The sequence below is a fragment of the Sapajus apella genome, unplaced genomic scaffold, assembly GCF_009761245.1.
Source record: "Sapajus apella isolate SASKATOON/1434 unplaced genomic scaffold, GSC_monkey_1.0 scaffold81, whole genome shotgun sequence".
Classification (NCBI taxonomy): domain Eukaryota; kingdom Metazoa; phylum Chordata; class Mammalia; order Primates; family Cebidae; genus Sapajus; species Sapajus apella.
The window spans coordinates 1,402,243-1,429,011 of record NW_022437021.1 but is presented as its reverse complement, the minus strand read 5'-3'; the positions used below and the strand labels follow the sequence as shown (position 1 = coordinate 1,429,011).

Sequence of the window (26,769 nt, the reverse complement as noted above, 5' to 3'; positions counted from 1 at the left end):
AGAGCATTAGGTTGGAAATAAAAAGTAAATTAGGTAGCTGCTATGGACTGGATTGTGTATCCCCACAATTCGTATATTGAAGCCTTAACCCCTAATATGACTATATTAGGAGATAAGGCTTTTAGGAGGTAATTAAGGTTAAATGAAGTCATAAGGGAAGGATCTCTAATTGGCAGCCTTATTAGAAATGGAAGAGAAAGAGAGAGAGATTTTTCTCCCTGTGTGTGCATTCGCTGAGGAAAGGCCATGTGAGGACACAGCAAGAAGGCAGCTGTCTGTGAGCCAGAAAGAGAGCTTTCACCAGAAACTGAACTGGCTGGCACCTTGATCTTGGACTTCCCAGCTTCCAGAACTGTGAGAAAATAAATTTTCCCTGTTTAAGCCACCCAGTTTATGCTATTTTGTTATGGCAGCCCAAGCAGACTAAGACAGCAGCTAACACAGCAAGATCATACCACTGAACCTTCCTGCTGAGAATACTTGAGCCTTCTGGACTTCTCACTGGCTGCCCTCTATTATGCTCATGGTTTAAACTCTGTATCACTGCTGCTTTGGAGACCTGTAACTTTCTCAGCCTCTTGACAGTGCTTCCTCAAAATTTAAAGAGCTCTATGGAAGTCCTTTAGCTAGGCCTAGGTTACATGTCCCTGTGTTTGCTGTGAGGGACAAGGCAGAGAAAACAACTGCCCCAGTTCAGCTTCCCATAATGTTTGGGGATGCTGTGACTCAGCTTTGATCTGTTTTTATATCCTCCCTTTAAAAACAACAGGTGTTTGGATGCTAAGTGGCCAAGAATATATATTGGAAAAATGCCCACTTTGGTGTAAGAAAAAGAAAAAAAGGGAGGTAAAGAGAAAAATAATATTTATTATGTGTTCAGCACACTTGTATACATTATTGCACTTGTAGTGTTGCTACAGAATTTACTCACCTTATAAATCAGAGGTGCAGAGAGAATGCAGTTTCTTTATTTTATCTGCAGCCACTTATAATACTACTAGTTGACATGGAGAAAATATACAAAATAAACAACTTTAGTTCACTGTCTTATTTTAAACAGTCCCTGTTAGTCTGTTCCATTAATCTTGGGTAGAAATGCCCAAACTCATAAGAGTCCCCCTGTCATCTGCTTCTTTTTCTGAGATCATGGCCAATTGTAGAGGGAAGAAAGATGAGGTTTACATGATCTAATGGCCTTGGTGGAGGTAGGGAGGGTTGAGGGTCTCTGGCCTTCTGCTAGTTCCTGGCAGCATGCTGGCTGACATCTGTTGCCCTCTGGAATGATGTCCTTTGTCCATCTGGGCACTGGCACCCTGTGCTAGAGTGTGTAGCTGGTGAACTTGTGATTTGTTCTTTTGGCTTACTGTGGCAGTGTTCCTAGGGAGCATTGGCTATCTGTCTCTTGATGATTTGGTCTTCTCTCTGCTGTCATTATCTCCAGACCGTGAGTCAGTGCCCTGTCTTTTTTCCATCCTAGAGATCTACGCTCAACCCATGCCATGCCTTTACCCCCCACAGAAGATCTCTTGGCATACTGACTCTCACTTTAGTGCCCATGCCTCAGAATATTTAAGGGAGGTGCTCACCTGTTCCTCTCTCAGTCTTATTATGTCAGTCACCTCCAAGGAGGATCGATGCCTGTGGTGAGTAAGATCTGCTGCATGATGGTCTCCTTTCAGATTCCCAAACAAGGAGTTTGGTTCAAAAACGCTGTGCTCATTCCTCCTCTTAGTTTAACACTCCACCTCTCCTAATGCTTCCCCTAGAAAGTGAAAATCCAGATAGATCTGAAACTTTTTCTCTTCTTCTTCTGAAATGCTCCTATCTGGAAGTAAATTCCCCTGTTTAACTTTCTCTAATTTATGTCTTCATTCTACCAAAGTTGTCTATGTGTGTATGTGTTTTTTTTTTTCAAAGAACTAAAGGAAACCATATTTAATGAAGTAAATGAAAGTATGATTACTATATTTCACCAAAAAGAATATCAACAAAGAGCTAGAAATTTGGGGTGCAAAACAGGAACCAAATGTAAATTCTAGAGTTCAGTACAAAAACTGAAGTGAAAAATTTGTTAAACACACATAACCAAACATTGAACTGATAGAAGAAAAGAATTAGCAAACTTTAAGATAGATTGGTAGGGAGTATCCAGTCTGAAGATGAGAAAGGATAAACAATGAAGAAAAACTAAGAGATCCTTAGAGATATGTGGAATAGCATTAAGCAAATCAGCCTACAGGTAATGGGAATACCAGAAGGATAGATAAGAGATAAAGGAGTAGAAAATATTCAGATAAATAAAGGGATTAAACTTCCCAAATTTCATGAAAAACTTCAACTATAATCCTGAGAGGCTCTATACTCCAAGTAAGATTAATCCAAGGAGTTCCACAGACACATCATAAGCATAAATACTGAAAGCCAAAGACAAGGAAAATATCCTGAAGGCAGCAAGAGGAAATGAATTTTCACTTAAAAGAGAATCCCAGTAAGATAAACTGCTGACTTCTCATCATAAACAACAATGACCAGAAAACAGTGATGTGGTGTATTCCTAGTGCTCAAAGGGGGGAGGGTGGGAAAGAAAGCACAACTATCAATCAAGAATCATTACCTAGCAAAGCTATCTTTAAAAAATGAAGGTGAAAAGACATTCACAGATAATCATTGAAATAATTGTAGCTACAGACCCACCATACAAGAAATATAAAAGAAAGTTATCCAGGCTGAAAGTGACTGACCCCAGGCAGTAATTCAAATCTACAGAGAAAAACAAAGAGCAGAAGTAGAGGTAGCTATGTAACTATAAAAGATAGTATGCATATGCGCCAGGCATGTTGGCTCATACCTGTAATCCCAGCACTTTGGGAGGCCAAGGCAGGTGGATCACAAGGTCAGGAGATTGAGACCATCCTGGCTAACATGGTGAAACCCCATCTCTACTAAAAATACAAAAATTAGCCAGGCATGGTGGCATGCGCCTGTAGTCCCAGCTACTCAAGAAGCTGAGGCAGGAGAATCACTGGAACCTGGGAAACAGAGGTTGCAGTGAGCTGAGATCACAACACTGCACCCCAGCCTGGGTGACAGAGTGAGACACCATCTCAAAAAAAAAGGATAGTGTACATATATATTCTTTTTTCTTTTCCTTCTCTTAACTTATTTAAATAGCAGTGGTATAAAACACTATACCTATAATTGTATTATTTGGCCTATAACCTATGGAAATGTAATATATTTTCTAATAACAGCACAAAGAAGGTAGGTGGGAGCAGTTTGTTGTTTAAGGAAATTCTCCTATTTTTTTTTTCTGAAATCCTATAGTCTATAGTTACTAGCATTAAAACTACTAAATGAAAAAGAGTCTTACACTTTGGGGATAGTAGGGAAGTGAAGAAGAATTATGGGAAGAGGAATGGCAAAAGTAAATTAAGTGATAATGGTCAAAAAGTAAAAAGAGAGGCATGCTTAGCTCTTGTGACATAAAGCAAGAAAGAAAGTCTTAACAAATAATTAGTTAAAGACATGGAAATGAGGACAGGAGAGCTCTGTGTGGCCTCCATATGTTTTAGACAGTTAAGGGTCAAAATCTGGGATATCTAGTTGGAAGCATTCGAAATTCGACCATATTACCTAAGCTTCTTGGGGGGTACATTAAGAGAGGAATGCCTACTTCCCTTTTTCTGGTATCCAGAAATAGCAAGCTTCCCTCCAAACTTCTAACTCTTGTGCCTTTCTTTTCTCCTCCTAGTAGAGAGAGAATTGTAGGAAGGTAATTGTCCTACATTTTTTGATTGGATGTAACTAACTTATCAATAGTTCTAAGCATGAGGAATTTGGTCTCTATATACTAATGTCCTCCCCAGACCAGTTAGAGGTAAGTGTTTGCTCTGCCATATAGGAGCTGTTCCAAGGTCCAGAATCTGGAGGGAAGAAGTATTAAATCCAGTTTTACTTTCACAGTAACTTATAATTGTGAACCTATTCCTTATTAGTAGTAATGATGATAGTTTGGCCTTTATTTGTTTTATTCCTGTTCTTATTTTTCAATTAGTTCAGAACTTGGACAGGAAAAAGTGGTGCTATTTCAAAACCCCAACACCTTGGTACATTGCCTGGAAATCTATCCCAGTCCTCCCACGTGGTAAGACAGAATTCCATCAACTGAACACACTTCCTGTCCACATCTGATGTTTCTTCCCATGTGAAGTCAGTTCGTGGAATAATCTTAGCTTCTTGCCACCCCTTTACCACTCCACTCTACCCTGCAGACTCCACCCTCAGAGGCAGTGGAATGATTTATCCAATTGGTAGGTTTGGAAAACTAACCTGGGAAGTTTCCGGCCACCTCCAGATTTTTTCCCGGAGAAGCCAGCATACCTGTAGAGGGTACAAGCTACCTTCTTCTCCTCTGTGCCATGAATCATACTGAGATCACATGCAAGAGGGGATGCCTGGCAAGTCCAGCCTTACCTGTGAGATGGTGGATAAATCTGGCTATTTGAGGAAATCAATTAGCAGATCCATTTGGCATTCTTCACAACCTACATTTCTTTTCTTTTCTTTCTTTTCTTTTCTCTCTTTTCTTTTCTTTTCTTTTCTTTTCTTTTCTTTTCTTTCTTTTCTTTTCTTTTCTTTTCTTCTTTTCTTTTCTTTTCTTTTCTTTTCTTTTCTTTTCTTTTCTTTTTTCTTTTTTGAGACAGAGTCTCACTTTGTTGCCCAGACTGGAGTGCAGTGGTGCAATCTCGGCTCACTGCAACCTCCATCTCAAGGGCATGCCACCATCCCTGACTAATTTGTGTATTTTAGTAGAAATGGGGTTTCACCATATTGGCCAGGCTGGTCTCGAATTTCTGACCTCGTGATCCACCTGCCTCGGCCTCCCATAACCAACATTTTCACTCATTCTTTATCAATAATGAAAGTATTATTTTGTTCTCTTTCCATTTTTTATCCTTATCTCATTTCTCATTTGGATGTTATTTGGTCCTTTTAAGAATCTCAAACAGTAGTAGGAAAATTATGTCAAGATGTTAGTTCTGATGAAATTAAAGTATTGAAGACAATATTAATGACCATAGGTAATTAAACAAAAAAGAATAACTTAGGCTGAGAGGAGAGGGTTGCATTCTAGGAATAAGGAAAGAGCCTATTTGTAGAAGTGGATTACAGAGTCAGAGTGGAAGCATCAATAAAATCACCTTGCTGCCGAGCCCTGAAATCTTTTTAATTCTCTATGAATGTGTGTCAGTGCTGAGCCTGTATGTGAAGGGACTAACTGTGTAGGTCTGTGAGGGAAAAGATCCAGGGAGCTTGTTATACTTGATAACTTCTTTGAAAAGGAAAAGACAACAACAACAAAAAAGTAAAACCTGATCACTATTACCATAAAGCCATAGCATGAAATAAGATTTTCTGTAAAATTATTAGCACAGCATTCTAGTTTTGATAATAATTCAGTTGATTTTGTTGCAGTAAAATATATCAGACTGAAAACCTTTCCTTTGCATAAAGTAAAATAGCTCTTGGACTATTCAAGAACAAATGATCTCTTCCAGTAGCTCAAAACTTGTAGTGTGGCATTTATTTTCTTGTGATCACTAGAACAAGTATTCATTTTCACCATGCGTGTGGCATACTGGAGGCACAGGCTAATTATTTTTCTGGTAATGGGAAATAAGTTTGAACCAATGGCTCAAAGCAAGTGAGAATAACCTTTGATTTCCTCTACCTGATTATTCTCTAGTGTCACATGGCAGTCCCTGGCAGCCCATTCACATTTCCTGATTAAGTAAGCAGTTTGGGTCAGGCATATGGTCATGCATCAAATAGTTCTCTGGGTAATATTCGTTCCAACGTAAGAAGGAAAATATGGTTAAATGTGTATGAGTTTATAATTTATTAACTGCTCACAGGGGTGGGTGGGATTTGCATTGCACATTGCTACCCTCATAGCTCCCATTCCTTCCATATATGCTCTGACTGAGGACACCACATTCATATGTATTTTTTCATCTTCAGCAGAACCATTTAAAATTTCCTTCCTTTCCTATTCCTTCCAGCGTGTTCCCTATTTCCAAAATCATCTTCCTTCCCTGGAGCAATTTTTTGTTTGTTTGTTTGAGATAATAAATTTCATATCTCCTGTCAACCTTTTTTGTCAAGAGGATATTGTGAAGATAAAATGACAAAATGGTTGGAAAAATGCTTTTCTTTAAGCTATTATTTCAATAATTGATATTGTTTTGCTGCTGGAAGACTGAGGAAAGATATGTGGTTACCAATTTTCTCCTCATAAAGTAGATCAAGACAACGTTCTTGCCAAAACTGGGTATTTATTGGTCATGTTGAGCTTCTGGATGTGTCCATTTTCTCCAGAAGAAGAGGACAAAGACACAAAGAGGACACCATATTTCTTAAAGTCCGGGATAGGAAGTTTGAGCATCTATTTTCCTCTCTCTGTAGTTCATGCACAGTGGTAAGCTCAGCAGTCATCCAGCAGAACTAAATAGTGTCCCCATCATCTTCAGGTGCTCTGAATAAGCATGATTTGAGCTGCTATAGAGATCCTTGGGTGGGCTAGCAGTGATGCATCTTCCAGTATCCATTACTAGAAGTGTCAGGCTAGGTAAATTCATGTTCATCTGGGACCATTCATTTTCTCTTACTTTGTTTAAATTTAACCCATATCTTGAGATCCAAGTGTTATATTGAACATTAGTGAGGTACAACAAAATTTGCAGAGGTGGGAAAAAGTTTTCCTTTCCACCCTTATGGAGACAACATGCTGAGGAAATAGGACTCTCCCCTCCTCTATTTAGGTAATCCTTGGTTTGGCATATTTGGGTAAGAAAATGAAAGGTTTGCCTACATAGTTGAAATCTCTCATCACATTATATCATCTGAAGCCTATTTGTACGTTGGGATCATTTTATTTGGTTTTGGTTAGGCATAAAAGTGTTCTGTGGTCTCTTCTTTTTTCAAGGCCTTCTGGCTTTTGGAAAATTGAGTGATTTCATCCCTGTCTGGGTTTCCTAGTGAAATCTTGTATTTTTGCTCAACTTACTTGATCAATTAGTTATGTCAGCTGCCCAAAATGTGCCTTTTTATTAATAGCACCTTTTATCAACTCATTGGAATTAGAAATTGCAACCATGGTTTGAGGCTGGTAACATCTTGCAATAATTTATAAATATTAGTTTTAAAAAAGACCTCACAATTGCCCATTCGTGAACTTTTTGGATGTGTCCCTGTGTGAGAAATTGCATTTGTATTATTATTAGTTCTGACAAACTGGATTAGAGCTTGGCTATTGTTAAGTGGTTCTATCTGCCCTCAAATCTACCGAGAGACACAGCAGTTTAAATGAATTTAATTAAAACGGCATGTGGTTTGTAGCGCTGCCTCCAGTCAGTAAGGCGTTCTTCTTGACTGAATGGAGTTTCTGCTAATGTATAATGATGTTTTATGTGATAGATGTTTGAAACTCCTTCATAGCAGCCCCAAGGTAGTTCTGTGGAATGACATGGTGGTGAAATTTTAAAATTCTAAAAAACCTTTTATGCTTAAGTGAGTCATGTTTACACTAACTAATGTATGCATAAATGTGTTAAATATGTTTGCTGAAGCTGTGAGAGACATGGATTGTGTTTCAACACCAGCAATATGTTGGCAGTGAAATATTTTTAAGAAATTCAAATCTGGCAGCAGTTTGGAAGATCTGAGGAAAGATATATGGATACCAATAATATGTATTATTCTTTGAAGTATGAAAAAATAGCATTGTGGAATTTCCTATTAAAATTTAGTTCCTTTGGTCAACTAGGTCTAATGGTTCTCCCCTAAGAAATAAGAATTATACATAAAGATGACTCTCAGCATCAGTTTAAAACAAAGTCTTGGAAAATATCAATGATAGAAGTTTGTGGGCTTTTTTTTTAAATGAAGACATTTTTGCATTTTTTAATATTTTAAAAGGATAAATTTTTCAATAAAATTTTATAGAGGGAGCCAGTGAAGTCATTTGACTGAATAGACTCAAATACAGATTCTGAACATTGATCCTTGATGATAATGATAGGAGAACTGCAGGGAAGTAAGCCATCTTGACCTGCTTTCCTCCACAGTTAGTTTTTTGAAATGATACTACTGAGAAATACAGTCTTTACATCATCTTCATTAAGTATACAACAAAATGTCTGGCAATGTTGCAGACCCCAGCAGGACATGGTTAGAGAGGAAGTGGTTCAGCAAAAGGGAGCAAGCTCCAGGTAAACATGCAGCACAAATGAGGAAGAATTTCCAGGACGTGGAAACTGACAGGTAAGAGAGATGAGCTCAGATTTGAGGACTCCAGTGAGCAAGGAAGGAAACAATGAACTTTCCATGGGAAGAGAGTTGAGGTAAAGGGAGGTCATGAGAACCTCAGGCTGTGATTTCTTGAGAGGAAGTCAATGAAATGAACTACAGGCATGAACAATTAAGAGAGGTTAAAGGGATAATAGAGACAACAGCTTATAGGCTGCATACACAGCAGTGTTCTCTATTTCTCCTCAACCTCAGCAAAAGCTCATATACCTCATAGGTCTGTTGTGAAGATCAAATGTAGTCAATATAAAAAAATTCATAAAAGATGCTTAGTATGATACATAGTACATTACAAGTACTCAAGCATTTTAACTTAAAAATTACCATTTGCACATATTCTAACTATATGTCTTTCTAGTTAGAAATGAATTGCATGTCATTTTAGAATTCTTTTTTATTTTTTAGACTAGTCTCATTCTGTCACCAGGCTGGAGTGCAGTGGCATGATCTTGGCTCACTGCAATCTCCACCTCCCAGGTTCAAGCGATTCTCCTGCCTCATCCTCCTGAGTAGCTGGGACTACAGGTGCGCACCACCACGCCCAGCTAATTTTTGTCTTTTTATTAGAGACAGGGTTTCACCATGTTGGCAAGGATAGTCTCGATCCCTTGACCTTGTGATCCGCCCACCTTGGCTTCCCAAAGTGCTGGTATTATAGGCGTGTACCACGGTGCCTGGCCATTTTAGAATTCTTATTGTGAGATGTATACACCTGACCTTACCTGCTTCTTCTTTTTTTTTTTTTTTTTTGAGAGGGAGTCTCACTCTGTTGCCCAGGCTGGAGTACAGTGGCATGATCTTGGCTCACTGTAACCTCTACCTCCCAGATTCAAGTGATTCTTCTCTCTCAGCCTCCCAAGTAACATGGGCGCCCACCACTGTACCCAGCTAATTTTTGTTTGTTTGTATTTTTAGCAGAGATGGGATTTCGCCATGTTGGCCAGGCTGTCTTGAATGCCTGACCTCAAGTGTTCCACCCGCCTCAGCCTCCCAAAGTCCTGAGATTACCAGCATGAACCACCACACCCAGCCCTTTCTTTTCTTTTTCTAAGTCACAGTCTTGCTGTGTTGCTCAGTCTGGAATCCAGTGGCATGATTATAGCTCACTGTAGCCTTAACCTCCTGGGCTCAAAGGATCCTTCTCCCTCAGCTTCTCAAGTAGCTGAAGGCAACAGGTACATGCTACCATGTTCAGCTAATTTTTTTATTTTTTAATTTTTTGTAGAGACAGGGCCTCACTATATTGACCAGGCGCTTCTCAAATTCCTGGCCTCAAGCAATCCTACTGCCTTAGCTTTCCAAAGTGCTGGAATTACAGGCATGTAATTATTTGTTGGAATTATAGTTTCTAACAACGAATAATTCAGAGACAGCTCTGATCATGTTATCCCTGCCTGGTCTTGATCTTAGCTTCTTAAAAACACAAAAGTAGTTTTAGGTAGTGATACCTCTTCCAAAAAATGTCATTAACAGAAAGAAAGACATTTTAAAAAACCCACAGCATTTTTGTTCCTTGCACTTCATTGCTTTTAACTTTGGGAGATGAAATAATCCCTTTGAAGAAAAAATAAACTATCAAAGATCATATTATAAATCCTACTTTTAAACTCTGGGTAACACTGTTTAATAATAGCATAGCAGTTATCATTTATTGAGCTATTACTTGCCCAGTGCACTATGCAATCTACATATTTCCTCTACAGTCTTCATTTCTATGCTAGACAAATTGTATTATCCTACAATTTTATAAAGAAACTAAGACTCAGGCCAAACATGGTAGCCCACACCTATAATCCCAAAACTTTGGGAGGCTCATGCAAGCAGATCACTTGAGGCCAGGAGTTCAAGACCAGCCTGGCCAACATGGTGAAATCCTGTCTGTACTAAAAATACAAAAATTACTCTGGCATGGTGTCATGCCTGTAGTCCCAGCTACTTGGGACCCTGAGGCAGGAGGATTGTTTGAATCCGAGAGGCAGAGATGGCAGTGAACTGAGATGGTACCACTGCACTCCAGCCTGGGGGACAGAGCGAGACCTGTCTCAAAAACAAAACAAAACAAATAAACAAACAAAAACCACACTCACAAAAAAACTAAGACTCAAAGAACTTAACTTGCTAACAAATAACCAAGCCAGGATTCACACTCAGCACTTCCTGACTTTACGTTTCTTCCCATGATGCCATTCTGCCTCAAACCAGACAATCTCCTTAAGAAGACAACAATTTTTTTCTCAAAATATTTTGACATTGGCGAATTAACCAAGTATGCCACTTGTCTGACTGCAAATCCTTAGCAAGGAAGCAAAGTGGAAAAAAAGTTGAGGAATTTCTGGACAATAGAAACACAATAGGCAAAAAGACATTTCAGTTTTATTTGGAAAACATATGAAAGGAGCAGCAATGATCACAGAGAACAAGTTGGAAACACTTCCTTATGAGCGATGGTATTCTGTTTCCATGGTAACTAGACATGGTAGAGAAAGTCAGTGCCTCGTTTCTGTTTATTCAATCTGTATGAGCTCAATGTATATGTCAGGGCAGTTTCCAACAAAGAATAATGCAGAGACTGCTCTGATCATGTCGCTCCTGCCTAAAACCTTTCCAGGATTCTTGGCTAAGTGCAGGATGCCTCGTGGTGGTAGGAGGCCTTCTAGTATGTAACACTCACCTACTCAGCCAGTCTCATCTCCTGCTGTCCACAGTACCATTGCTATGCTCTGGTCTATTCTGACATGCACCCAATCCTGGATGCATGTTAGAATCACAGGGAGCTTTAAAAATATGCAGATGTCTGGGCTTCACCCCCAGGGATTCCGATTTAATGGTCTGGGGTAGGCTCTTAAAATCTCTCCAGGTAATTAGAATGTACAGCTGGGATTGAGGATCACTGCTGTAATCAAAGGGAATTCTAAAAACTACTTCATTCTCCTGACTGTATACTTTATGCTAAGTTCCTTCCTTTCTCCTGAAAGATCTTTTCTCTCTCCTCCCTTTCACCTCCTCTGGCCAACTATACATTTTTAATTCTTTTCATCTTGTAAAGCGTTTATCCAGTGCCTTGAAGTTTTTCTTAATTCCTCCCCGCCCCCCTGCCGCCTTTTTAGTTGAACACAGTATCTCTTTCACTTAAAAAAATGTGTTTTTACCCCTCTTATAGCATTTGTATCTCCTGTCACTACTTCCTATCACCCTTCTCTATGAGCAAGGACTAGGTTTTGTAGACTCTTTTATATACTAAAGGCTCAATAAAAAATTAAATACATATATTTCAAACGTTACAAAAAAATCTTTATACAGATCTTTGGAGAAAAGAGTTAATAACCTTAATTTTTGATGATGTTTGAATTGATTTCAAGACTGGGCCCAAGGTCTATCCTATAACAGTGAGAATGCTTATTTGAGGGCCTGCAAGCCCCCTGGTATTGTATTTAGAGTGGTGTATGGGCTTGGGTGCATTATTTTCAGGAGAGGTTCCATAGCTTTAATCAGATTGTCAAAGTTACCCAACTATGTTTCATTAACATGTTAAAGCTACTATCCTACAAGATGAATCTTCAGAGGCTCATTATTCAGTGATGACAGTGGTCTTGATTTGACACTGTTTACTGGTCACTAGCCTTCCATTTCTCTTTCTGCCATAATTTTAGACCATGTCACCTCCATTTAGGTTGAATGCCTTCATGAAAATGTTAGTATTCTAAAGACTAATCAAGTATAACACCTATCATTTGGATGATTAAATATTTTTAATGAAACATAAAATTAGGCCAGGAGTGTTGGCTCATGACTGTTATCCAAACACTTCAGGAGATCAAGGTGGGCAGATTGCTTGAGCCAGGAGTTCAAGACAAGCCTGGCCAACATGGCAAAACCCCATCTCCACAAAAAATACTAAAAACTAGATGAACATGGTGGTGCTAGCCTGTAGCCCCAGCTACTTGGGAAGCGGAGGTGGGAAGATTGCTTGAGCCCAGGAGGTTGAGGCTATAGTGAGCCATGATCATGCCATTGCACTCCAGCCTGGGCAACAGAGTGAGACTTAGCCTTTAGAAAAATAATAATAATAAATAAGGAAAAATAAAATTAAAGGTACTTTTGTTACTGGCTCAGAAAAAGTGTAAATTCCCATTTTGATTAGGTGATAAATGCATAATGTCCTTGACACCATTGTCCTCCACAGAGAAAAGTGCTGACACGCATGTGTATGTGTATGTGTGTGTGTGTGTGTGTGTGTGTGTGTGTGTTTTGTATGAATGTTTTACCAAAATGTGATTTTCATAGACCAAAAAATGCCAAAGGTCTGGTTGTCTGCAAAAGGAATAAAATTCATTTCGGCAGGCCACCTCTGAGTGTCTTATGTTTCGTTATCTGCTGCTGAAATATTTGGGACTAAAACAACAACAATCAAAACAAGACTTAGTAGCTGTTAGAAGTAATTTTTCTACTTCTGGGTACAAAATAGCCAGAAAAGCATCTGTCTTCTCAATTGAACTGATTTGTGATTCTAGAATGTAGGAGGAAAAAACTGGAAGGACCTCTACTTAAATCTGTAATTTTGGTAATTCTGAAGTAGTGTGACACAAGGAATTTTGATCAGTGCTCAGTTCAGACTGGGGGATCTCCTTTCAAGGAATGAGAAATGCTTGGGAGAAGTCATTGGTGGAAGCTGCAGTTGGGATTTGACCTGAATAAATTGAAATAGAACATGGGAGATATTAACTAGTAAGCCTAGTAGAAATTAGTGAGATAAAGATATGAGTTAGCAATATATATATTCACATATATATGGCTGTATACTCAAAATTGTTGCAAAGTTTGAACATCAGACTTAATCAAATGACATGCTGATATGCCTTCTTATAAAAAAAAGGGTTAGTAATATTCAGAATTTTCAGAATATAGAAATTAGAAGGTGATTACTCATATTTTTAAAAGAATTCTTTGCCTTAAAAAAGAACCTACCACATTATTCCATTCAAAATACTCTTTCTAGAAAGGACTCCCCAGTCAATAAATGGTATTGGGAGAACTGGCTAGACATATGCAGAAGACCGAAATTCGACTCCTATTTTATACTATACACAAAAATCAACTTAAGATGGATTAAATACTTAAATGTTAATTCCAAAACTATAAAAACTCTGAAAGAAAAGCCTAAGCAGTACCATTCAGCACAGAGAAACTGGCAAAGACCTCATTTTCAAAACAAAAGCAATTGTAACAAAAGCAAAAATTGACAAATTGGATTAAACTTAAGAGCTTCTGCACAGCAAAATAAACCATTAGCCGAGCGAACAGACAACCTACAGAATGGGAGAAAATATTTGCAAACTATGCATCTGACAAAGGTCTAATATCCAGCGTCTATAAGAAACTTTAACAAATTTCAACAACAACAAAAACAAAACAAAACAAAAACCATTAAAAAGTAGGCAAAGGACATGAATAGACACTTTGCAAAAGAAGACATATGTGTGGCCAATAAGCATATGAAAAAAGCTCAATATCACTGATCATTAAAGAAATGCAAATCAAAACCACAGTGAGATACCATCTCACACCAGTCAGAATGTCTGTTATTAAAAAGTCAAAAACTAACAGATGCTGGCAAGGTTGTGGAGAAAAGAGAATGCTTATACACTATTGGTGGGAGTGTAAATTAGTTCAACCATTGTGGAAAGCAGTGTGGTGATTCCTCAAGTAGCTAAAAACAGAACTACCATTCAATACTGTTACTGAGGTAACCAGTGTAATAAATCATTCTACCATAAAGGTACATGCATGCATATGTTCATTGCAGCACTGTTCACAATTGAAATATATGGAATCAACCTCAATGCCCTTCAGTGGGAAAGTGGATAAAGAAAATGTGGTACATATATACCATGGAACAGTATGCAGCCATAAAAAGAGTGAGATTATGCCTTTTGCAGGAACATGGATGAAGCTGGAGGCCATTATCCTTAGCAAACAAATGCAGGAACAGAAAACCAAATACTACGTTCTTTCACTTTAAGTGGGACTTAAATGATGAAAATACATGGACACAGAGGGGAACAGCAAACACTGGGGCCTCCTTGAGGGTGGAGGGTGAGAGGAGGAGGAAGGGAGAGGATCAGAAAAAATAACTATTGGGAACTAGGCGTAGTACCTGTGTGAGAAAATAATCTGTGCAACAAGCCCCTGTGACACATATTTACTTATATAACAAAACTTCAGATGGCTTGTTATACCCAAAACAAAAGTTTAAAGAATAAAGTTAAATTAACAAAATGCTATTTAAAGTATGTTAAAATTACCATTTGTTAATTTCAGAGGTTCTCACACTTTAATGTGCATTGCAGTCACCAGAAAGATATGTTAAAAATTAGATTGCTCAGCCCCCACCCTTGGAATTTCTGATTGAGAAGGTTTGGGATGGGTCCCTAAAATTTGCATTTCAAACAGTTTCTCTGTTAAAAACTGTTGGTTTGTTAAAATTCTACCTGAACATAGTTTATTAGAAAAAAATCTATGATGTCACAGAAAGTAAACCTACAAGAGATTTTTGGTCGATGCGATGTGCTAAATTGTGTATCCCCCAGATTTCATATGCTGAAGTCCTAATCCCCAGTACTTCAGAATGTGACTGTGTTCAAAGATAGAGTGCTTAAAGAAGCAATTAAGTTAAAATGAGGTCATCAGGGTGGGCCTTCATCCAACATATGACTAGTGTCCTTATAGGAAGAGGAAATTAGGACCCAGGCACACAGAGGAAAGCCCATGTGAAGACATAGGGAGAAGGTGGTCATCTGCAAGTCAAGGAAAGAGGACTCAGAAGAAACCAGCTGTGCTGACATCTTCACTTGCATATCTATCCTCCAGACTACGAAGAAATATATTTCTGATGTTTGATCTCGCTAGTCTGTGGTCCTCTCTTTTGGGTCTAGCAAACTAATACAGATTGTGGATTTCAAAATAATATAGTATTTAGAAAACATATTCAGTGGTTTTACATTTGGTCTAAGGGTAAAAATCAAAACTGGTGGTAAAGTAAGAGAAGCAAGCAGAGAAAAATGCAGTTTTAACCTCTACTTCGTGTCCACTTTTGCCTTTGTAGATGTCTCTGGGCATCTGGGCTTGGAGGAGATACCTGACTTTATGTTTAATCAGGGGACACTCATGATGTCAGATTGGTTCACAGTGTGGGAGAATAAGAAAGCTACATGGAAAAGAGGAGGCCATAAGAAGAGAATGAAGTATGTGGCCTAGGGAGTATTTTCATGTTCTTGCATATTCAGTGTCTTTAAGAATGGCATACCAAATATACAGGGGTTATAAACTGGGGGAAAGGAGGCATGATGCAGAGTGGGGGTAAAGAGTGAGCTTTATTTGGTCTGATCACTGTTTGCACAATTTGAAGTTAAGTGACTTGGTATGTGTACTCCATCCTCACTCCTCCTTTGGTCACATATCCACCTTCTTCACTCATTTGTCCTGTCTGGTCTCTAAATGCCTTTCAGTGGGTGACTCCAGTCTCAAGTGTCTTGTAGTGGTTATTGTCCCCTACATGGTACGTCTTAGTTATAAGTTCTGATAAATTTTGTTTCTGTAACTTTTTTTTTGAGGCAGCCTCACTCTTTCTCCCAGGCTGGAGTACAGTGGCAAGATCTCGGCTAACTGCAACCTCCACCTCCCAGGTTCAAGCTATTCTTCTACCTCGGCCTCCCAAAGAGCTGGGATTACAGGCACACACCACCATGCCTGGCTTATTTATTTATTTATTTATATTTTTATTTATTTATTTATTTATTTATTTGAAATAGAGTCTCGCTCTGTCACCCAGGCTGGAGCTCAGTGGTGTAATCTTGGCTCACTGCAATCTCCACTTCTGGTTTCAAGCAATTCTCCTGCCTTAGCCTCCTGAGTAGCTGGGATTACAGACATGTGCCACCACATCTGGCTAATTTTTGTATTTTTAGTAGAGGCATGTTTCACCATGTTGGCCGGGCTGGTCTCAAACTCCTAACTTCAGGTGATCTGCCCACTTCGGCCTACCAAAGTGCTAGGATTACAGGTATGAGCCACTGCACCTGGCCCTGTAGCTATTTTTATTATAATAATTTTCTCCAGGCAGTAGTGATGGGAATAACATTAGCAATACAAATGCTGTCTTATCGAGGAAAAAAATGAAGAGGCCCAATACCATTTTCATGAGTGAGTCAGAAGGTGAAATCCACAATTACTTGCTTTTATGCTTTGCTCAAAGTGGTGTTTCATGGCCTCTTGAAAAAATTGCCATCTTTTTATTATAAAGAAATAAATAAATTACAAATTCTGCCATAAACTTTTCCTTGTGACCTTTCTCAATTTTTTTTCTTTTATCTTCGTTTCTTAATAAGTCTTTATATATTTTGGCACAGTAAGCTTTGAAAAGGGAAGGTTAAAAATAGCTTCTAAACATAAGCATGTTTTGGAGCTCTCCCATAACAGGCTGATTGCCAAAGAAACACACATTTATTCATCCTGAAGGGCTGTGATATTGAGTAGTCAGATGAAAAATTCAACTATTATGTGAAGACAATTTGAGAAATATAAATAAGGGAGTGTTTTCACTAGCACTTGTGGTATAGATTTGTGACTCAAGAAAGTCCTCTTCATGCATTTCTTCATTTTTTCCCTGGGTTTCCATAGAAGGGAAGGACAGGGAAGCACATGATATTTATATAGCAGAAATGATACTATATGAAGGGGTTTCTTTGGGTGTTAAAACAGTTTGGCTTGCAAATGTCTAGACTTTTTTTTTTTTAAATCTAGAAATGACATATCTTAAACATCACTGCCAGTAACTTCCTTAAAATTTGATGTAACAAGAACTGTTGCCTGGGCTTTATAATCCCATAAATTGCTTGGCTGAGAACATGTGCATTACTCCTGTTCCTATTCAGGGTCCATCATCTTGCTGGCACTCCATGAATGTCAACTACCAAGTGTACAGATTTAGTTATCACAGACTGCTGATGGTGCAAAACCTAGAGATCTAGAAAATACTGAGGAATAGGCCAGCCAAACTCAAAAGGTTTGTTTCTTTGAGCTGCCAAAGCTAGTAATGTAAGTGGAAAATATAATTAATATAGACAGATGTCAAACAAAGCCAACTGGAAAGAACAGGAAACAAAAATATTAAATGAAAAACCAGAGTGCTTACTGGGTTGGGACTTGAGAATTGGGTTTGGAATCTCTTCGCAGTCTGCCCTGTGAAAGACTGAAAGAAAACTTTTGAAGTGACGTGCAAATTTGTTTGGTTCCTCAGTGGATAACCCTTTCCCAAATAATGTAGAATTTCTGATGAAGCCTTGGGTTTTGTCCTCTGCTATTACTTACAAAGAAATTTGCTAACTATTTAAAATGTTTATATTATACTACTATCAGGTGATATTGTAAATACCTGCCCCTCCCTCATCCACCCATGTACAGTATCCTTGAACATCCAAGATTATTTGTTGCTTTAGTTTATCTAGACTGCTATAATGAGACACTATAAACTGGGTAGCTTATAAATAACAGAAATTTATGTCTCACAATTCTGAAGGCTGGAAAGTCCAAGATCGAGATTCTAGTGGATTTGGCGTCTGGTGAAGGCTGGCATTCTGGCTTATAGAAGGCATCTTCTCTGTCTCCTGATATGTTAGAAGGGGCAAGGGATCTCTCTAGGGTCTCCTTATTAGAGCACTGATGCCCAGTTGTCTCTCAAAGGACCCACATATAATACCCTCACCTTGGGGGTTAGGATTTCAATACCTGAACTTTGTGGTGATGTAAACATTTAGTCTATTGTATTAGCACTGCAAGCATAGGGTGTAAGAGTATGTATCTTCTTTCCAAACTTAGGAATTAGCCATTTCTTCATAGATTCCTCTAGTTAGTAATAGGTTGGTGCAAAAGTAATCACAGTTGCAGTTTTAAATCATTATAACTAGGCTCAAACACATCTTTATTAATTAAAATAGAAACTGTTACAATCAACACATTTTTGTCGAATAAGTTTGTTTATTCCTGCAGCGTAAAACTCTGTGCTTTGAGATTCAGTGAACCCTTGGAAAGTATTTTCTGCATCCTGCTGGTTGTGGAAGCGTTTTCCCTGTAAAAACATTGTTGAGATGCTTGAAGAAGTGGTATTCAGTTGGCAAGAGGTCAGGTGAATATGGTGGATGATGCAAAACTTCGTAGCCCAATTTGTTCAACTTCTGAAGCATTGGTTGTGTGTTGTGCAATGTGCAGTCAGGCGTTGTCATGGAGAATAATTGGGCCCTTTCTGTTGACCCATGTCGGCTGCATTTGCAGTTTTTGGTGCATGTCATCAATTTGCTGAGCATACCTCTCAAATGTAATGGTTTCACTGGGATTCGAAAAGCTGCAGTGGATCAAACTGGCAGCAGAACACCAAACACTGACCGTGACCTCTTATTGGTGTAAGTTTGGCTTTGGTAAGTGCTTTGGAACTTCATCTTTGTCCAGCCACTGAGCTGGTCATCACAGGTTGTTGTATAAAATCCATTTTTCATCATATGTCACAATCCAATGGAGAAATAGTTCATTGTTGTTGAGTAGAATAAGAGAAGACGACACTTCAAAATGGTGATATTTTCAATATTTGCTCAGCTCGTGAGGCACCCACTTACTAAGCTTTTTCACTTTTCCAATTTGCTTCAAATGCCAAACAACCATAGAATGGCCCATGTTGAATTCTTTGGCCGTTTCTCATGTAGTTGTAAGAGGATCAGCTTCGACGATTGCTCTCAGTGGATCATTGTCAACTTCCGATGGCTAGCCACTATATTGCTTATCTTCAAGTCTCTTTTCTTCTTTGCAAAACTTCTTGAACCACCACCTCACTGTACGTTCATTAGCAGTTGCTGGGTCAAATGCGTTATGGATGTTGTGAGTTGTCTCCACTGCTTTATGACCCATTTTGAACTTGAATAAGAAAATTGTTCGAATTTGCTTTTTGTCTAACATCATTTCCATAGTCTAAAACAAATATAAAATAAATAGCAGTTAATAAGTCACTAGCAAAAAGAAAGTGAGAAGTGCCCATTAAACTGATGTATAACATATTTAAGAATGTATTCCAATATCAAATGGCAAATTTTGACAGTGCAAAAACTGCAATTATGTTTGCACCAATCTAATAGTGTCCTCTCTTATACCACTAATTACCTGAAGGCTGAGTGCAAGAAGGGCCCCCTGGCAATGATGATGGACCCTCAGTTCAGAGTCAGTTTGAGGGAGGCAAGAGAAACCATCTTCTCCACCCTTCCCCTCCTAGGGTAGTTATCTGAAAGAAGAGCCAGCAGAAGGCACTTAGCCTTCAGTCTATGAAGTCTTGGTGCTGAACTAATTCTAGCAGAAGTTGGGCTGCTGCAGAGTAACTAGGGTTTGCAATAGCTTGCTTGCTGGTAGTCACTTTCTTAGGCAAGTCCAGACACAATATACAGTGGCCTCAGATTAGACTAGAACATTCCTGCAGCACCATCTGCTAAGGCTTACCAGGGTGAAGAGCCCTGAGCCCTAAATGTTAAGCTGGTGTCAGTTTAGCTTAAAGGAAGGTGGTCTTCATGAAGAAATGTGCCAAGCTTGAGAGTGTCTTAACCATCATGGCAAAATATGAGGCAAAAGGGTAAACTGACGAGGATTATTAACACCAACATTACTAATAATGTGTGCTTAAATTATTTAATGTTTCTATTTGCTAGATATCGAGTCTTATACTGACTACTTTAAATTCAGTGTTTCATTTAATCCTCTCAGCAACTTTATGGTTAAGTATTATTACTATTCCCATTTTCAGAGAAGATAGCTAACAAAAAGAGAGTAAGAAATTTGCCTAAAGTTACAGTTATTAAACACATTTAGTACTTGTTTCATACACAGCGCAGTCCAAATCAGAATCCCATACTCGTTTCCCTAAACTATGCCACCTGTAAACAAACACAGGAAATCCCAATGAGAAATTAGAAAGAAAGCTGCTTCTTATTTCATGGTGTTGCTGTGTGTTGTGGGAACTACAAATGACTCTAAAATATTACTTTTACCCTCCAGGAGCCTAGAATGTCAATCTGTGATCTTTCTCATCAGTTCTGTTTATGTTTTATTTATTTATTTATATGAAAGCTGAAAAGTAAAATTAATCTGTATCCAACTGAAGGGCATGTTTTTAAATTTATAAAACCCATAATATGTCCAATATTAGTTCACACTGCTAGAATGAGAACAGTGAAAATCACTTAGAAATTGTACTCTTAAATACTTGTTCAATACCATCGTCTATAACTTGTAAGACCAACATAGAAAATTTATCTCTAGTTTATCAATGAAAGTTGATAAACCAGGATTTTATCAGCCGAGAAAGGAGGAATATGCCAGGGCCTGTGGAATTTTAGGAAAAAGGGAAATCTTTAATTGGGTGAGGAAAAGTCAAATTTGAGTTATAACCTCTTCCATGGGCCGTTTATGAGCACACGGTCATTAACATCTATCCCCAGGTTCCTAAGCAGGAAGCAGGAAAAACAACAAACCAGAGAAAGTTCTGAGCTCCCTTTGAACTTTGTAGAAAGGCACTTTATAAATCCTAGGAAAATGAATTTATGTTATAATTTGTCTAGAGTGACTCTGAGTTAAAACTCTTTTGAAGGTAGTGCCTGTTCGATACACCATATAGAAAGTCATCTCTCTCCTTCGCCCCCAGTGTAGCACATCCTATATTGACTTGTCCTCTATTGCCCATGTTTTTTTTGTCATTCTTTCCTGTGGACCTAGATTAAAAGTATTAAGAAATACACTTAAAGAGAAGGAGCCTATTCAATAGGAGGCCTAGAAGGCAAAAGAAGAATCTAGCCCTTTGTCATGAAGTGGAATGAGTAGTCATCCCTGAATGTGGATTAAACAAGATTTTAATCAGCCATGTATGGTTGCAACTTAATTGGCAGGCAGATCTGCTTGCTGTGCAGAGCAGTATATTTGTTTGTGCTCATTTTTAAAAATGCGTTCCAAACCCTTATAGTTGAGTTGATTTTTTTTTTTTGCAATAATGATATGCTTTCAGTAGTGTGTCATTTTCTTTACCCTTGTAGAGAGATAACATGCAATTAGGGAGTGATGTCAGCCTGTAACATTTTGGTGTAAAATTTTGGTCACACCAAAATACCGGGCTCCTTAACAAAGCTGGCAGACACATCTTTTGGCAGCAGCTGCTCGCCATGTGATTTAAAACTTCCTGTCACTATAATTGATGTGTTTTTATTCTTTCCATTTCCTGAAGCCTGATCAGAATTAAAATTGCTGTTGGAATTTCCTGTCAAAGCAACTCATTTATTCACTGAGCTCTGCACTTTGATTGGACATTGCCTTCAGCAATAGTCAGGTGGAGATTGCTGGGAATTATTTTCTCCACACAGGTTAGATGGCCACGCACAGCACATCTGCAAATATACACAGATTGTCTATCATGTGGTAAACTTGTCCTAATAGAAAGTCTACATGCCAAATGATAATGATTTGAATATCCAACTGGCCTCTGGGTTTTGTGTTAATTTAGGAAATCCCATAGAGTTTTCAACCAGTTGTCTCACCATTGAATTTAGATCGTTGTTCCAAAGCTCACTAGCGAAGAATCTTAAAACAAGACTCTGCCCCTGGTTTAGATAACATGACTAAAAATGTTTAATTTCTTAAGCCCATTTCTCCATCCCTTCTGTCCCCTGTGTGCTATTTACATATAACATCTTGGGGTGATTGAGGGTATAAAAGACGAATGGTTCTGAAATATGCCTTAGCAGATACTTGCTCACAGATGTGTGGACCAAGACAGCTACAGAATTTCAAGTTGTGGGTAAAATAGTAGGCAGCAGAAAGATCAAAATTCTACTTTGTTGTTTTATATCTGAAAGTAAATCCATAAAGTTACTTCTTGTTGCAAAGGAAAGAATCACTAACTTTTCTCAGTCTAGCCATTGCACAGAGAATTTATTTATTTACTTTTAGATTGTGAGTTCATCTTCTTTAAAAATGATTTTTTTTCTGTTTGAGGCAAGTAAAAGAAAAACTTTCGTGAGTTTAAAGAAGAGATTGATTAAATTTAATGCCCTAGACACTAAGGACTATTTTACTTATCCTGGTGATTAGACTCTAAGATTTCATTATGGGAATGGGAATCTCTTTTTTAAAACGAACAAACAAAAAACAAAAAACCTGTTCTACAAACCACACCACAAAGATATTTTTAAAAATAATTCTTTATTGCAAACTCCATCTGGCATTGAAAGTAAATTTTGTTTTGTCACCAAGTGAAGGTAGGCTTTTTTAATTTGAGATTTTCCAAGTACTGGTAAAATATTGTTTTTAATAATTCAAAAATGTGAAATCCACAAGTCTCAGACTTTGTTTTAAGACTTTGCTTACCCTCACTGTCTAGGACCATGCCTTACAAATTGTAGATACTCAATTGATATTTATTAAGTGAATAAAGGAAGCCCTCTAGACTTGTAAAATATCAAAGCAATGGAGAAGGGACCATGTTGCATCTGGAGACAGAGAGTTTTCAAGCACAATAATCTTGCTCTGAATAAGGGATTTTGACCCTTCTTATATGTTAGAATCACCAGAGGGCCTTTAAAAAACAACCACAAACAAACTGATGTCAAGATGCCTCCATGAGCTATGAAATCTCAATCTTCTGTTGGCCACTCTTGAGCTAAAATTATGTTCAAGTCAGAGGTCAGCCTTTCCTCATACTAGGCACTCTTGAGATTGAATCCCAGGCACATCCCACTCCAAATGGCCATGTCTGGCGTGTGTTGGTCCCACCAAGTCAGAATCATCCTGGATATTTTTTATTTATTAGCTTGAGACAGTCAAGGAATCCTTGAAAAATGGAAATGGAGAACAGCAGTTGGTGGAGAGAGCACACCACTCCTTTAGGCGTGTTGTGAGCTGAACTAGTTTAAAATCACAGGTAAAGATAACCCTACATGTGGAGTGTGTTAGAAACCGCCACTTTCATTCAATGCTTCCTGCATGTTAGGATATTTAAAGGAGGGAAGAAAAATTATATCACTAGATTTTTTTTCTGCTCTTAAAGTTTTGAATATTTGATTCTTTTCTATGAATATTCTCCAGGAACATCTAACATTGTTATCTGACTTCCATTCTACCTCTGTATGTATCTCTTTTGCCTTCTTATTCCCCAAAGCCTCTGATTTTAGAACAGTTTGCAGAAATAGCTGGTGAATAATATGCTTATTATCATGTAGGTGCTCACCTGTGTTTTGTATGCAAGGAGGTATCTGTTCCATGGGGCACATGAGTTTGCCCTGATGATGACCTGGAAAGGGTCTGCATGTGTATTTCTGCTGCCTTCTCTGGCAACAGCATGGGGAGCTCTTCTGTAGGGGGCATCCGAGGTTCCATGATTAACAAGGTCCATCCTACTGCATTTTCAGCACTGCTCCATATTGCTTAGCATGCCACTGGAAAGGAATCCTAGCTGTATTTCTCTTCAAATTTCTCTTCCCCTTTAATTATTGCTTCCTTCTTGTGACATTCTGCTGTTCTGTTCCACAAACCATTGCAAAACAACCCATACAAGAATTTTTGCCTCCTCCCTGGCTAGGGTAGAAGGCTCTTTGGAAACCACAAAGCCACATCTCCAGGGAACAGTAGCTTTATTAATATAATAATCACCATCACCATGGCCTGGATACAATACACACATTGCTTTAAAAAGAAAAATAAGGACAATCTGGGGTTTGCTGGAGAAGCTGTACTTGAGGTTAGATGTGTATAGTTAAATTTGGAGTCAAGCTGAGGTCATTGCTAAGGAGATTTGGAATTGGAAATCCATGTGGAAAATGGTCACCCCATGGAAGCTATCCTCTCACCATTAAAACTCACTTTGAATAATATCAGTTAGGCAAAATACAAGGGTTTGATTCCATAACAGACGTGAGCTCTTCTTGGTGTCCTGGTTTATTTGGAAAAGGTTTATTTATTTCCAACCATCCTCTCTTTCTCAAAGAAATCTAAGTAAACATGGAATAAAGTTTTATTGGGAGGAAGCATACCATGTATGTCCTGTGAGATTTTCATTCTAAGTAACATATAGGGAATGAGTTGTACAATACCAAATTATTTAGACTTTGTTCCTTCTAAATAAGCTGAGTGTATTTAATGAAAGATTTTCTCCAATTGAAATGGAATAAGAAGAAAATAGTGAAAGATGCTTTAATTTCTTATTCGGTTGTCTCTTGGATATAGAGGAGGAAGAAGAAGAAATAAAGTGTGACGAACACACAAACATGGCATCATCTTTTTTAAGTAACCACGTCAGCTCGGATGGAAATAACTGGTGACAAAGGATCCCAACTAAGTGTGCTGGAGCCTCCAGGAAAGAGAGACTGCTGACATGGCAGCTGTTTGTTTCCAACTGATTTTAGGCCTAGATAACTATCCCTTTCAGTTTAAATGATGCTCTGCAGTCATTGACCAGTGCCCAGTTAGGTTGGAGCACAGTTCTTTTGGAACCGGTTCAGACCAACTTGGACTGCCTGTGAGAGCTGGGCCAAGATCAGACTTGTTTCCTGGAGCCTGAGGTATAGTACAGGCTGTAGTTAAAGGGACAGAGTTCTCTGAGTGTCTAGTAGGATGTATCATTGCATCTGTTTAAAGAATAATTAATAACAAATGAGTGAGAGCTACATGGTAATCTTCAGACTGAGGCAGAGTGTACACCAACATCATTTCCAATAACCTGTAAATTCAACAGGTTATTTTTCTTTTCTGTTTTAAGAATAACTTGTACTTATCCCCCTCCCCTCCAACCCCAGTGTTGCTTTTGAACTACTTTCAATATGTTGCCTTTTTAGGGTCCCAGTTGCTCCTTTTAATGTGAAAGTTGCTTTAATTGATGAAAAATGCTATTTTTCAAAATGCTCAATTCTCTGTAGCAGCACTGCTTACTGGCAGTGCTTATTGATGAAGGCTATGGAATCTGAAGGATGTGAACAGATGAATTAAGCCTAGTATGGTTAGATGAGGGCCACCATCTGCTTAAGGGTTGGCCAAACACCTGGATAATTTAGGCTAAAAACCAGCCATTTCTTCATTCTGAATATATACCAGAAATCACTGCTTTTTGGATTTGGCCTCAATCAACAGCAAGAACTGATTTCCCTGGTGATGCTGAACAAATATTTAAGAGAGTAAGTAAGAGCTGAAACTGATTCTCCAGCTTTAGTGGGCCAGTGCATAAAATGATCCAGGTTTTCTGAATCCACACGAGCTACCAGATGGGTTGTTTAGCATAAGCAGTGCAATCTTTGTTTCTTTAGCTGCTGTCTGCAAATATTGGTATTTAAGGGTGGCTTTAAAGTGACCAAAGAAAGTTTGTGAAATTCAAGAGGCTGTCTTTTTCCTTTCCCAAAAAATAATTGTGTTTAGTATATAAGCCCAGGAGATAATTGCATGCTGACTTCTTGTTCTCCAGTGGAGTCTTTTTTTCTCTGCTGTTGAGCAGAACTGAAATAGTTAGCATGTAGAAAAAACACATGGAATATTAAACTAAAATATGTCTGTCTAGGGATTCATTTAGTTCCCTCCAATAGCTCCTTTCTTTGTGAATGCCAGCATGTTTATATATATTTAAATGCCCCATTTGCTACACTGGTTTTAGCTTCTTGTTAGCATCACTTCTTGTTAGTATGATGTTCTACAGCACAAGGCAGCTGAAGAAGTGAAACATGTGTTGAAGAATTTATGCAGTGTCCTTAGATTCTTTCATTAAGAGAACCAAGAATAATAGGTGTATATTATAAGTTTGCTGTGTTAAGCAATATGTTATTGCTATGCTTGACAGACATTTTGTTTACATTCGTGTTATATATTGGGGAAACCATCACATTTTAAGAACATGGCATTTTTTAGAGTATTATTTATACTGTGCCTCGTATGCATGGGAAACGTAGTCATCTAAAAACATGATATGTTTTAAATCCACTTGTCTCCTCCTCCTAATGAAATATTCTAAGTGCATTCTCATCGAAGTAGGGAGTTCAACGTGTTCTTTATTCAGGCCATTCTAATTACTGCCAGCCACATGCCCTCAATTTATTAAAACAATGGCCCATCTTATTTCAGTTTAGCTTAATTCACGTGTGAAAACTTAACCCCCATCTTATTCCATGGAGGACAGTATGAAAGCTATCTTTCTAGTTGGTTCAATGTTTTTGTTTTTAGAAAAGCACTGGCTGTTTCCAGGCTGACCTGGAACTTCATTAATTTAGTTGAACCCGGTGCAATTGTTAATGGGCATGAGATAGCCTAGTGGTGCAGCCGCATCTGGCATGTACAATATTACAGTACTCC

The 26,769-nt window shown here is 38.3% G+C and overlaps 1 protein-coding gene and 1 long non-coding RNA gene across 7 annotated transcripts in view; one reads left to right on the top strand and one right to left on the bottom strand.

The window, feature by feature from the left end:
• The window catches only part of DYNC1I1 (dynein cytoplasmic 1 intermediate chain 1), a 314,945-nt gene that overhangs the window by 97,857 nt on the left and 190,319 nt on the right, over nucleotides 1–26,769 (top strand). The gene's annotated exons all lie outside the window — the stretch shown is intronic.
• The window catches only part of LOC116533258, a 37,358-nt gene that overhangs the window by 10,206 nt on the left and 383 nt on the right, over nucleotides 1–26,769 (bottom strand). The window contains exon 2 of the long non-coding RNA XR_004261180.1: nucleotides 9,597–9,601. This is a non-coding gene — a long non-coding RNA (uncharacterized LOC116533258). The remainder of the gene's footprint in view (nucleotides 1–9,596; nucleotides 9,602–26,769) is intronic.